The sequence below is a fragment of the Mytilus edulis genome, chromosome 9, assembly GCF_963676685.1.
Source record: "Mytilus edulis chromosome 9, xbMytEdul2.2, whole genome shotgun sequence".
Lineage (NCBI taxonomy): Eukaryota > Metazoa > Mollusca > Bivalvia > Mytilida > Mytilidae > Mytilus > Mytilus edulis.
The window spans coordinates 64,460,593-64,473,479 of NC_092352.1; positions in this window are offsets into that span (position 1 = coordinate 64,460,593).

A 12,887-nucleotide genomic window follows, 5' to 3' on the forward strand; every position below is an offset into this window, starting at 1 on the left:
TATCAAACTTTTAAAATATTAAATCTAACGTGCAATTTTGATTATTTCACTTTTTGAAAGTTTAATTTTTTAAATTTTTGATTAAAATATCAAAAATAGAAAAGGGGCGAAAAGAGGGATACCTGTAAAAATTAAATCCGTATACGGAGTTAAATTTGCTGTTGAGGCTGAATTTTCCAGGTTTTATGTACATGGAACAGCAGTTTTGTTATCAATGAAGAAAGTAGTTGTTTAAGGTCAATCTTATGTTGGGCGTAAGCAGTCTTTAGTAGTGTATAGATAATGTTGTATTAATGTCATCTGAAATCCCCATTTAAAATGCAAAGACTGGTGAGAATATATCAACATCAACAAGTGCATGTAGATTGCCGAGTGTAAATGAGTTTATAATATAAACTTTATATATATATATTTTTCAAATTACTGGCATTATTTCTAAATTTATTCTAAAACTTAAGAGAATATTTGAAGAAAAAAAAACAAACAACAACAAAACAATTTGACAGAATACACAGCACAGCAAGCTGTAAATTTTGGGGAAAAAAGGGCACATTTTGCTATATCTGGCAATGAGACAAAAGCATTATCAACTAATTAATATTGATATTTGTTTTATAAAAAAAAGTTAACGTAACATTATTAATATATTTCGGAAATCAGAAATATTATTATATTTTCTAATCAAAAGTGCATTAAAATTTTGCTTTAAAAAAAAAAAATCACATTTCATACTTTTCTAAAATTAAACTAAAAGTTAGAACATGCAATAATTAGTTCTTGTTTAATTAGCAAAATAAACAACAGTTACCTTGTTTATTTAAGAATATTTTACTTCATAAAATAGTGTGAGACAATCAACTTTTCATGTATCATATATCTTTATTCTCATAAACCAAAATCCATGGTACAGAGATATCATAAACATTAATAATATAACATATAGTCAGAATTAATACAAATGTATGATCTACCGTTGAACTGGAAAAAAATTCCAGCTACATGTAATATAAAAACACATTATGTATGTATACAATATTATATAAAAGTTATTAAACAATGTTTCCCCTAAGAGCCCAGCTGTTTATTAATCAGTCTGATAAAGGTAAAGGTGCGATAAGGCCCGTTTTTGCCCCCCCCCCCTATTTTCTCATTTTCTAAATTTTGGTTTGGAAAGCTACTTATCTCGTTAAAATATTCCCTTAGATTTGAAGTTTGTTTTGATGAACTTCAAATCCATTAATTTCAAAAAATGGGTGAGGTTAGGGGGTAAAAGGGCATCAAAAACGTCAAAAGAAGGAAAAATAACAATTTTTGGCCATTGTTTCTTAGAATTTAATAGCGTGCGCATAAGTGACCCGGGAAAAAATATGGCGATTTAGACAGCAAAAACAATTCTCATGACATTGGAATAAAAAAAAATCTGGGTCACGTTGGCGCAGGCACTAAAAAAATAAAAGATTGTTGTAAAATCACCTGCTTTGAATAATAACAGAAAGTTACCCCCTCACCTCACCCAATTGCACAAATTAGTGGTTTTTAAGTTCATCCAAACAAACTTCAAACATCAGGGAATATTTTACATAATAAGTAGCTTTCTAAAACAGAATTTGAAAAATGAGAAAATTTGGGGGCCAAAATCAGGCCTTATCGTACCTTGTCCTTCGCACAAATGTTTCAGCATACTGATGTTTCTAGTATTCATCAAATCATGAAATTTTAATATGTTTGGTGTATTTAGATATAAAATTGTTTCATTTTTTTTTTCTCTTTCATGATTTAATTTCGAACATCAAGTTAAAAATATAGTGGAATGCATCCCCTATGTTATCTGGCGTTGACTTCTTTACATTTAACAAAATTTTACAGAATTTAAGGTGGACCCTTTCAATAACAGAATTATTCCCGACTCCCCAAACTTCACTTCCATACAAATGAATAGGCTTGACAATTTAATCGAAAAGATCGAGTTGGCATTCTATAGATACATTATGTTTTCGTCCTTTGCGGATAACATCGTACATAGCGTGTGTGGATTTTTCTATTTGCCTTTTTTTGCTTTCGAAAAACTTCCTGTTCTAGAAAAAAAATAACACCAAGATACGTAAACTCATTTACAATTTCTAAAACAATATTATTATATTTAAATTCTATATTTGATAACGGTCTAAAGTTTAAAAAAAACTACAATTTTGCTTTTATTTACATTAACCTTCAATTTCCAAAGAGTCAAGCTGCTTTTGTGAGTCATTTTTTTACTCTGCCAAAAGAGCTGTGTTATCTGCATACAGAATCAGAAACAATTTTAAATAGTAGTCTAGCTCAATTTATATATCATCGGATACTGGTTTTAATCCTTCTACGTCTTGTTCTTTTAAAAAATATTCAAGATCATTAATATACAAAGAAAATAATAAAGATGAGAGGCTTTCGCCTTGACGTACACCAACATTACAAGGAAAATACTCTTAAAATTCACTACCATAAAAAATTCTAGATTTAATGTTACTATACATATTTACAATGGTATCATACATTTTTCCATTGATAAAGTTCTCCAGAAGTTTTTGCCATAAACCTGATCGCCAAACTGTGTCAAAGGCTTTTGCAAAGTCTATAAAAGCACAAAAAAGTTTTATTCTTTCGCATCATTAATAGTCAAAAAAGAAAATGTAGGACAAAAATACTATCTATTATTAAATTAAATAAATAGCCTTCTCTAAATCCCGATTGATTTTCATTTAACAATAATTGTGATACTATTAGGTCAATAATTTTCTGTTTTTTTTTGTATCACCTTTATTTTCATAGAAAGAAATAATGTTACCAACTAACCATGCTTCTGGAATTTTACCGGAATCAAAAACAATATTAAAAAATTGAACATAAATAGGCATAATCATATGACATGTGCTTTTAATATATTCGTTAATAATTTTGTCATCTCCACATGCCTTTCCATTTTTTAAATCTTTAATACAAGTAAATATTTCTTTTTCTGTTATGATACTATTAAGAATTTCATTGAACAGGTATGGTATTTGCGAAACAGGGATATCGTCGACTGAATCCGACGAATTCAAGTCTTTAAAGAAATCAAAGAGAACATCGATTGAAACTTTTGGACTACGATTTTCCCTTTTTTCATTTAATATTTTCAAGAACTCCTTCAAGTTACTGTTTTCTTTTAAATTTTGCATCTTTTTTCTAATGTGAATGTATTGAAAGATATTTGTGTTATTTAGAAAAATGCCACCTTCTAATGTATCGTAAATGCATCTTTTTTCTGATGTGAATGTATTGAAAGATATTTGTGTTATTTAGTAAAATGCCACCTTCTAATGTATCGTAAATAACTTTGAAATCACCACTAGAATACAGTAACATAAAGACTGATACTAGTAGGTCAATAATTTTCTGGTTTTTTGTATCACCTTTATTTTTATAGAAAGAAATAATGTTACCAACTAACCATACTTCTGGAATTTTACCGGAATCAAAAACAATATTAAAAAATTGAACATAAATAGGCATAATCATATGACATGTGCTTTTAATACTTTTTATACTCTTGTATAGAACAATCCATCTGCTTTTTATACTTTCTCTCTGCATTTTTCATTTGAACTTGATTATCTGTTGTTTTGTTGTTTTTATATCGTCGTTTTGCAATACGTGAGCACTTTCTTTGCTTTCAGCATTTTTTGTCAAACCATAGTTTTCTTTCCTTTGTGTTCTATTTAACCTTCGTGTTATAAGTAATGGTACCTATAGTACCTTTTCTGCTGATTCCAAAAGTATTTCATTTATATGTTCGGACAGTTTATTTACAGAATTTTGCCACATAACACTTGAATGCAGTAAACAGTTATCACAGAGATGTCTCGCTTTTTTGTAATTTAGATAATGCGAATGTTGAAATTAAAGAAGTCAACGAACCATGACTAAAAATACCATCATGGCATGGTTAAAAAATCTCAATGGAAATGACATGTGCCAATGTTAATACAACTGCATACTAAATACCATTTAAGAATTGAATGCTTCTTTTTGTAACTTTATTGGGGTGTAAAAGTGTTGACCGAAGTACATTTTGTATGAAGCCCGGATCAAGTTGTGGGACCTCGTGTCATCATGAATGATAAATTTTATTGTGTAATGCAATTGACTAAGGAATTAAACGAGAAGTGCAGTTAGCCAATCAGAAAAGCGTATTATAATGAAACATATACATCTAATGTAATTATTGTATATTATCATAAGTAGTTCCCTTTAAACAAACCTAATCGCAAACTAATACATCTTACAGTGACAATGAAAATTCAGGTCATGACCTGCATTGAAGAATCAAATCTCAGGTCATAACGCGTACGAACTTTTTCGAGCTGAATTTTAGTATTTATGGTACATTTTCTTATAATGTATATGAAAGATACCAAAACATGAATGCATGTTCACTTGGTTAAGTCATTTTGAATCTTATTAATTATTATTTCATTGCACTTTAGAGATTTTTATAAATTTGTGTAACACAGTCTTATGTTCTTTGTTTGAGAATACTGGCTTTTTTTTAATTGCCTATATTGCCATTAAACATAACATCTTTCAACTTATAAGGAACTAGACTATCATAAAATATAGTTATATAAATATAGTTAACACAGTGTAGATACTATTCTGTACGCTATCCGGAAGTCGCGATTTTCGAAGCGAGAACTTTTTGGATCACATTTTAAATTTGATGGGTATACTGAATTAAACGGTAAGTTGATCATCTGTACATTGCTTAATGATTAATTCAGCCGACATCGATATTCTCAAATGGTTTAGAATTAAATTCCGCACATTCATTATTCGTATCTTTGCCTAATCAAGAGATTTTCAAGTGCATCACTAAGAAAAATCAGTCGGCGAACCTAAAAACAATCTTTTTACCCTCTTAGTGTTCAAATTAACGTAAAATCCAGACTTAATTAACTAAATGAAGTATATTTCAAGTGGTGGTAAAAGTTTCAACCAGATCTTTGAAGCCAGAAATAAGAAAATTACACTTGTTTGAATTTCTCACTGTACGATCAGTCTCGCTTGTATATTTTAAAACTGTATGATCAGTCTTTATGTCACTGTATTCTAGTGGTGATTTCAAAGTTATTTACAATACATTAGAAGGTGGCATTTTTCTAAATAACACAAATATCTTTCAATACATTCACATCCTGAAACATATTTTAGCTTAATAGGGTGTACTCGACTTACTACATTAAGTATAAGGTAAATGTTGCTAAAATAAGAGGAAGGTTTTATGTATACTAGTATATAAGTTTCAGAAATGTCCTCCGTTATACTTAAAATTGTACAAACACACAGATTTAGTTGTTATATAAAAATGCATGTATTTACACACATTCGAGGCCGTACTGTAGCCTATAATTGATCACAGTTCCTTCACTTTGTTTAAGATGTAGAGCTGTCTCTTTGACACTCAATTGTATGTACCACTTTGTCAAGCGGGGGGTTAAAGTGATGAAGAAGTCCGTCTTTCCGTTCGTCCGTTCGACCGGTACAATATGTTTCGCCGATTTTGTAAGCGCATCTCCTCATAAACCACATTATATACATTGGGGGTTCCGGCCATTTTTAAATAAATATTTACTGTTTTCTGATTGGTTAAAATTATTAGTTTTATTTTTTAATGTTGTCAATTTTGATGGCGACACGCCCACTCTGACGGTGTGTATTCATACGCCAACATGTGTGTACGTTGTTATTGTTAATATAAATAATATAAAAAGTTCTTATTTTTGATAGAAATTTTTTTATAATGAATGGCAATAATTTATTTTGATTTTATTGAACCATAAAACTAATTTTTGACTCTTCACATTTTACATAATCCGCTTCGCGGATTATTTAATGTGAAGAGTCAAAAATTAGTTTTATGGTTCAATAAATTCAAAATAGATAATAGCCATTCATTAAATTGAGAGGGGGTCCAATCCAGGAGAAAAGGGGATTTCAAATATAATTTATTTATGTTCCCATACAAATGCATTGATAGTTAAAAAGGGTTTCAAACTGCCGGCTCCCCCTTTTTTTTTTAATCCGTCACTGATATAACTATTAATTAATCTTATTCGGATTCCTTATCATAAATGATAATGACTGTATTGTGCACCGTCTATTTCGAATTTTAGTAAAAATCTTTTATGGGGTTACTTTATATAAGATACGGACTTGAACATTGCATTATATGGGGGCACCCATCAGGTATTTCCAACACCTCCTAAACCAATCATTAAAGTTTTCTGAAATTGCTCCATTTGTACTCGATTAATGCATTATGGACCTTCTATTTCTGTAAACTTACCAAAATTATATCACATGAATTAACCCCCTACGCAAAGATGTCTTTATCCATTTTTTGTTATTTTAAAAGCGACAAGCTTGATTTATGTTATCATCAATTGGTCAACGGAGGACGGTGTAAATAATCTTTAAAAATGTAATAGCTATAAACAGATAACTGTAACGATACACTATTACAAAGTCCACAATCGAATCATGTATTACATTTTAGGCATTTGATTTTAAATAAGACTGATGTAACAAAAATACAATTATTTTGCCATCTAAAAAATTTATCAGAAATATATTTGTATTGTCTGATGAAAGTAATTACACGTTATAGTTCCCTGGATAGTTCATAATATCACATATACACGTATATACCTTCAAATTGCTGTTGTTTTTTCTTCAAAATCACGACTGGTCATACAGTCAAAAAATCTGAAATCGCTTCTAGAATACAGTCAGTTCTAGACTGATCGTACAGTAATTTATTTTGGGATCCTCAAGGAAAACATATTTTTTATGGGAAATACGAATATTCTACTTAAATACGAAAAGAATATTGAAACAGTATATATTTAACTGTAAACTGATGCAAATATTTGCAATTAAAGATTATTTGCTTTGTACTACGAGAGCAAAATTGTCCATCGATTTCACTTTTTTCTACCAAGTTGATGTGATGCACACGTATATTTTATATTTTAATGCATGTTTCTGTTACAGTAACTCATATTTATGATGCTATATATACCTTGAAGATGTTCAAAGCACTTTGTAGATATAGGAGTAAACAAATGATGAGAAAAGTTACCGTAGGCAAAACCGTCCTGTTAGCCGGTTGGAAATCATCGCTTCGAAAATCGCAACTTCCGGATAGCGTACAGAATAGTATCTACACTGTGGTTAAAGGAAGTATAAAGGTTAAAAAATAATTTTCAATTTTTTTTTTAAATTGTATAAAGGTATAAAAATAATGAAAATTTATTTTTCAATATGTATTTGAATTTGATATTTTTATGATTTAATTTTTTCACCCATAAAACGTTAATATAAGGAATAATTTTGAATGGTGACAAATAAGGGGAAATAACTCTTAAATAAAATATGTCTGTAAACCAAAAGTGCAATTTATTTACGACCTAAAGCTAAGGTAATTGGTGTTAATTAACAGTGTGTTTGACACCAAAGCTGTCAGATGAAGCCATGCACTTAATGGGTCACTTAATTTGACAGATTACATAGCTAGATGAACTTCCCGTTCATGGAAAAATTACGAATTTGCCTGTATTTCAAAGGAATATTACTTATGAAATCATCTCAAGGCTAAGAAATACGGGCGAATAGGGTCATTTTCGGAATTCCCGGGTTATTTCAATGATCCGGCGGGTGCTCGGGCGGGTGTCCCGGGTGATCCCTCAGAATTGTGAAAATCTCGGGTCACACCCGCAGAATACGGGTCAGTTGACAGGTATGTACATGGATTTGAAATATTTAAAATATTTTTTTCAAATTTTTTAGTTTTAGGTTCCACCTAGCTACCATATTAGAAAACTGGGATTTAAACGCTAGTCTATTAGAGGGATATTTCCAGTGGCGAATCCAGATATTTCATAAGTGGGGGCCCACTCCGGTCATGCTCCAGTGGTTCTCTAAATAATCAACCATATTTATTTTGTGTGAATTAACATTGTAACAGTAAATGTTAATTACAACAGTAACACTTTCATACCACAACAAATACTGTATTGGTATCACTTACATTTGTATCCACATATTAACAAAAAAAATTAAAAGAGAATAATTTTGCAATACCATTTTCATATTGATACTATAACTTTTTAGATATTTGGACATAGTAAGTAAATGTTTATAATATCCACTTGACATGCTTGAAATTCTTTCAGATAACTTTTGGAGCAGTTATGAGTCTTCGAAGCATGCTCACAAAGGTTCTTTCGATGATATCATTTTCATATTGGTCAAAACTTTGTTTTGCTTTCACCAGCTTTGAACGAGATATTATCAAAGAGTTGATAGAAAACAGCACAGAAGCTTACTTTCTAGCTCATCCGGCCCAAGCATCATGTTAGGCATTGTCATTACTAAAAAACAACAAATGTCTTCTAATCTAAGGATCAATTCAACATTTTAAAGTGTTTTACTAATGATACTGACAAGCCACCACAAAGATATATAAATAGAACCATACAAATAGTTAGCAAATACATATAAAAAAAGATGTGATATGATTGCCAATGAAACAATTCTCCAAAACAGACCAAAATGACATAGAAATTAACAATTACAGGTCACCGCACAACCTTCCACAATAAGCAAAGCCAATACAGCATAGTCGGCTATAAAAGGTCTAAATGACAATGTAAAACAATTCAAAGGAGAAAAATAACAGGCTTATTTTAAATGCTCAGGTTGGTTGTCATCCTGCAACACAGTTAATAACACATATAGGAAAATCATAGAACTACATTTATCATAAAACACTGTCAAACATCCAAACATACTATCCACACTCATCTGTGTCCACACTTGTTTATTAGAAAAATATATTATCTTATTGATAAACTATTTTTCAGTTGTGAAATTTTTCAAAACAAGAATGTGTCCATAGTACACGGATGCCCCACTCGCGCTATCATTTTCTATGTTCAGTGGACCTTGAAATTGGGGTCAAAATTATAATTTGGAATAATAATTAGAAAGATCATATCATAGGGAACATGTGTACTAAGTTTCAAGTTGATGTAACTTTAACTTCATCAAAAACTACCTTGACCAAAAACTTTAACCTGAACTTCGCACTATCATTTTCTATGTTCAGTGGACCATGAAATTGGGGTCAAAACTATAAATTGGCGTTAAAATTAGAAAGATCATATCATGGGGAACATGTGTACTAAGTTTCAAGTTGATTGGACTTCAACTTCTTCAAAAACTACCTTAACCAAAAACTTTAACCTGAAGCGAACGGACGCACAGACGGACGCACAGACGGACGAACGAACGGAGGCACAGACCAGAAAACATAATGCCCCTCTACTATCGTAGGTGGGGCATAAAAATACAATATTGCAATAATTTGGCGCGCTTTGTGCATTTCAAAGAAGCACGGACAATGACGTTACGTCATAGTACATTTCATAGCATCAAAGTAAAAAAAAATGGCCCAAAAGTGGCCCCATGGCACTGAACGTAAAAAGAAAAAAAATGGCCCAAAAGTGGCCCATGGCACAGAAACGGTTAATTTAGCAAAAAAAAAAGTCCAAAAAATTTAGCATCGCTCCGCTCGGCTAAATTTATTATTACGCCACCCTTTCCAAAATCCTGGATCCGCCCCTCCTTTTTTAGACTGAGCCAAAGTAACTTATAATTTTTTCCAGGCAAAGAAACTTGTAATGTTTTCCAGGGCAAATCAAAAACAAATATTTTTTTTCACATATTGATCCTAGCCTGCTAGGAGGGTTACGGTCATGCCCCCCCCCTCCAAAAGGAAAATTTTGAAAATTAGAGGCATACTCATTTTCTTCAATAAAATATTAATATAGTTCTTTTTCCAAAAAGAAATCTGTTGTCATATAAACTAATGTGTCATTTCAATTAAAAGGAAGTTCTTAGCTGTAAGTAAAATATAACTCAATTGTTTCTTTTTTGGAGGGAAAATAATTTCTTCCACATCTACCAGTAACAAACTTTTCTTAAAAAAATATCCATATATCGATAGCAACCCCCCCCCCCCCCCCCCCCCAAAAAAAAACACAAAAAAACACCCAGAACATCAAATGGTTGCTACCGGAAAAGCAGTTTACGATTTCGTTCTAAATATACAGCACATACTTTTGGCTTGCTTCCTTTGTTTATATATATGTTTGCTTAGGCATTGTAATTAAGATTGAGCACACATTTATGTACTAAAAAAGCAAACAAGCTAACCGTTTAACTACGAGCATTATGAAAATAGCTCTAATGAATGCATCTTAGAAAATCAAAGAGCAGTCACAAAAAGATCTTCATTTCACGATTGATTGAGTGGTAACGTTTTCGTATCGCGCATTTGACGTCTGGATTCATTGTCATATCTTTATTTCCTCTTTACAGAGATTACATGAATTAAATAATCATGAACAATAAATTAAAACATTAATAACAGAACATATAAATGAAAAAGCTGTAGTGGGAGATATTATGGACATAATTGTGCAAATCATGATACAAGCATGAATTTGGTATAAAGGTTGACTAAATGATACTAAAAAAAAATCCGCTGCTGGCCAGAAAAAAAATCATTTTTTCAAGATGGATCAAGATGGCCACCACACATTTCGGAAATGGCGTCATTACAAATTGACAATAATTCGTTAATCCTTTAAAAGGTGTGTTATATGTAAAATCCAATGTTAGATTTGATAAAAAGTAAATGACAGTTCCTAAATTAAGACAAGGCAATACATTAATGAAACTAAAGGTGACTTCCGGTTTCAAAATGCCGGCAAAAAAGTCAAAAACGTTAAAAAAAGTTCCTAAGTACGACGAAACAACACATAAATGAAGAAAAATAGTGACTTCCGGTTCCAAAATGGCGGCAAATACTGCGTAGAAAATATTTTTATAATTTCCATCAACTTAACAAGTGTTAACACTCTTTGTTAAGTTTAAATGCCTAGTTTGGTTAGAAAGATAGGTTGCTTATTTTATAATTATCTGATCGTTGCCTATACAACAACCCGTACAAGGAAGGCCAGAACGATAGCATCTACAGTTACCAACACAGCTCGGTTTTCGGCTCCGCATTTCAAAATTTTCTGACACGAGGATGCAACGGCAGTCAAAGAAGTCCATTTTGGTTTCCAACTGTCATTGATTCTTTCTTTCATCCAACCACAGTGTTCATGACTTGGAACACGTACCTGTCGAATACAAGAATCAGGTTCAGCCCAAGCAACTCCTCCTTGATATACTTCTCTTTTGATGTGCTCTGGAAAAGAACTTTTTGTAGGCGGAATTGCATCACAATGCCGCAGCTTCCTGGCAAACAATTCACATCGTGACTCGCTCCATACTTAAGCCTAAAAAAAACATCCTTTACATCTGAAAAACCTTCCATTGTTAGCCAAGCTGACCTTTTGCCTTTCTCATGACAATTCGACAAAGTGCCAAATCCACTAAATGCATGGACGAAAGGAAAAGCAGCTACACAAGGACCAAACGCATTTGATATGTCACTTGTAAGAAGCCATCAAAAGTCGTTATTTTTTCCATAACCTATCCGCAATTTGTTCTACCTAATTTTGCGATTGCTGCAATTCTTGATACTATTACATCTGTGTCAGTACTACCTAAAATAACATTTTACAACACTTTTCATAATCATGCTGAACATGGACAAACATTCGTGTATCTGTTTCTTCATATATAAACAACTGTCAACTGTTTTAAATTACGGTTTTTCATCAAAAGAAAACACTGTAATTACGCTTTTTCCTCAATTAAAACTGTACAAAAAAATTACCGAATAATTGTTCCGATATCGTAAGTGACAAGATAAACCACGAGATTCCAATCTTTTTTGCATTTACAAGTCCTTGCTATTGCGCAATATTGTACTATAGCGCCATTATATATGCAATAGTGCCAGATTACAATAAGTCATTCATGTAAATGATGACCTTATTGCAAATTTTCTTCGAAATTCCAAAACATTCAATTTCGGGAAATAGTTGCAAAACCATTTTTTTTTGTTACAAGCTCAACCTCTTATCACAACAAGCGATATTGTGAGCTGCTCTTTCGCCGGTTTACATAGTTTGAGAACTGACCACACATTTCAAGAAGAACAAGAGAGTTAATTGGTGCACGCACCAAATTTTTGGGCCGGAAATATGGAGAGTTTTCGGTGTAAAAAAGTTTAAAGTATTATATAAACACTCAATATTGAGATGTCTTTAATACTCAATTACCAAAACTGGTCCAATCCAATTAGTTTATTTATAAGATATAACTTAATTGCGCAGTTGATGAAATCGAATATCTTGTAAGTGCGGTGATGAAATGGGATATCATCTAATTCATTTCCAAGACTTGATTTTGAAACTCGTCACCATCAAAGCATGCGCGTAGATCTACGTTTACGTCAAAACGCCCGGGCGTACACTTGAATTGGGTAAAAAAAATATTTTCATCTAATTAAAAATGAATTTTCAATCTTCTAAGTCTTTCTTCAATGGCATGTTATTGCAAATAAAAATGGCGAAAATTAGTATCATATTATATATTTGTTCATTTTCTGTCAAAGTCTAAATCTACAGTGAATTCTTTTTACTCACTTTCCTTAATTTTTTTTAAGCAATTCATTATGTGCTAAGATTCGATATGTGGTTTGCATTTTTTGTCGAGCTATTGACATTTATGTCGCGAAAGCGAGACATTTCGGTCCTAAATTTCGTCGGCGGTGTCAATAATATAACTATATGTACATGTAGGTTCATTACGTGGTACGTGGTTAAAGTTTGAAGATACCAATAACT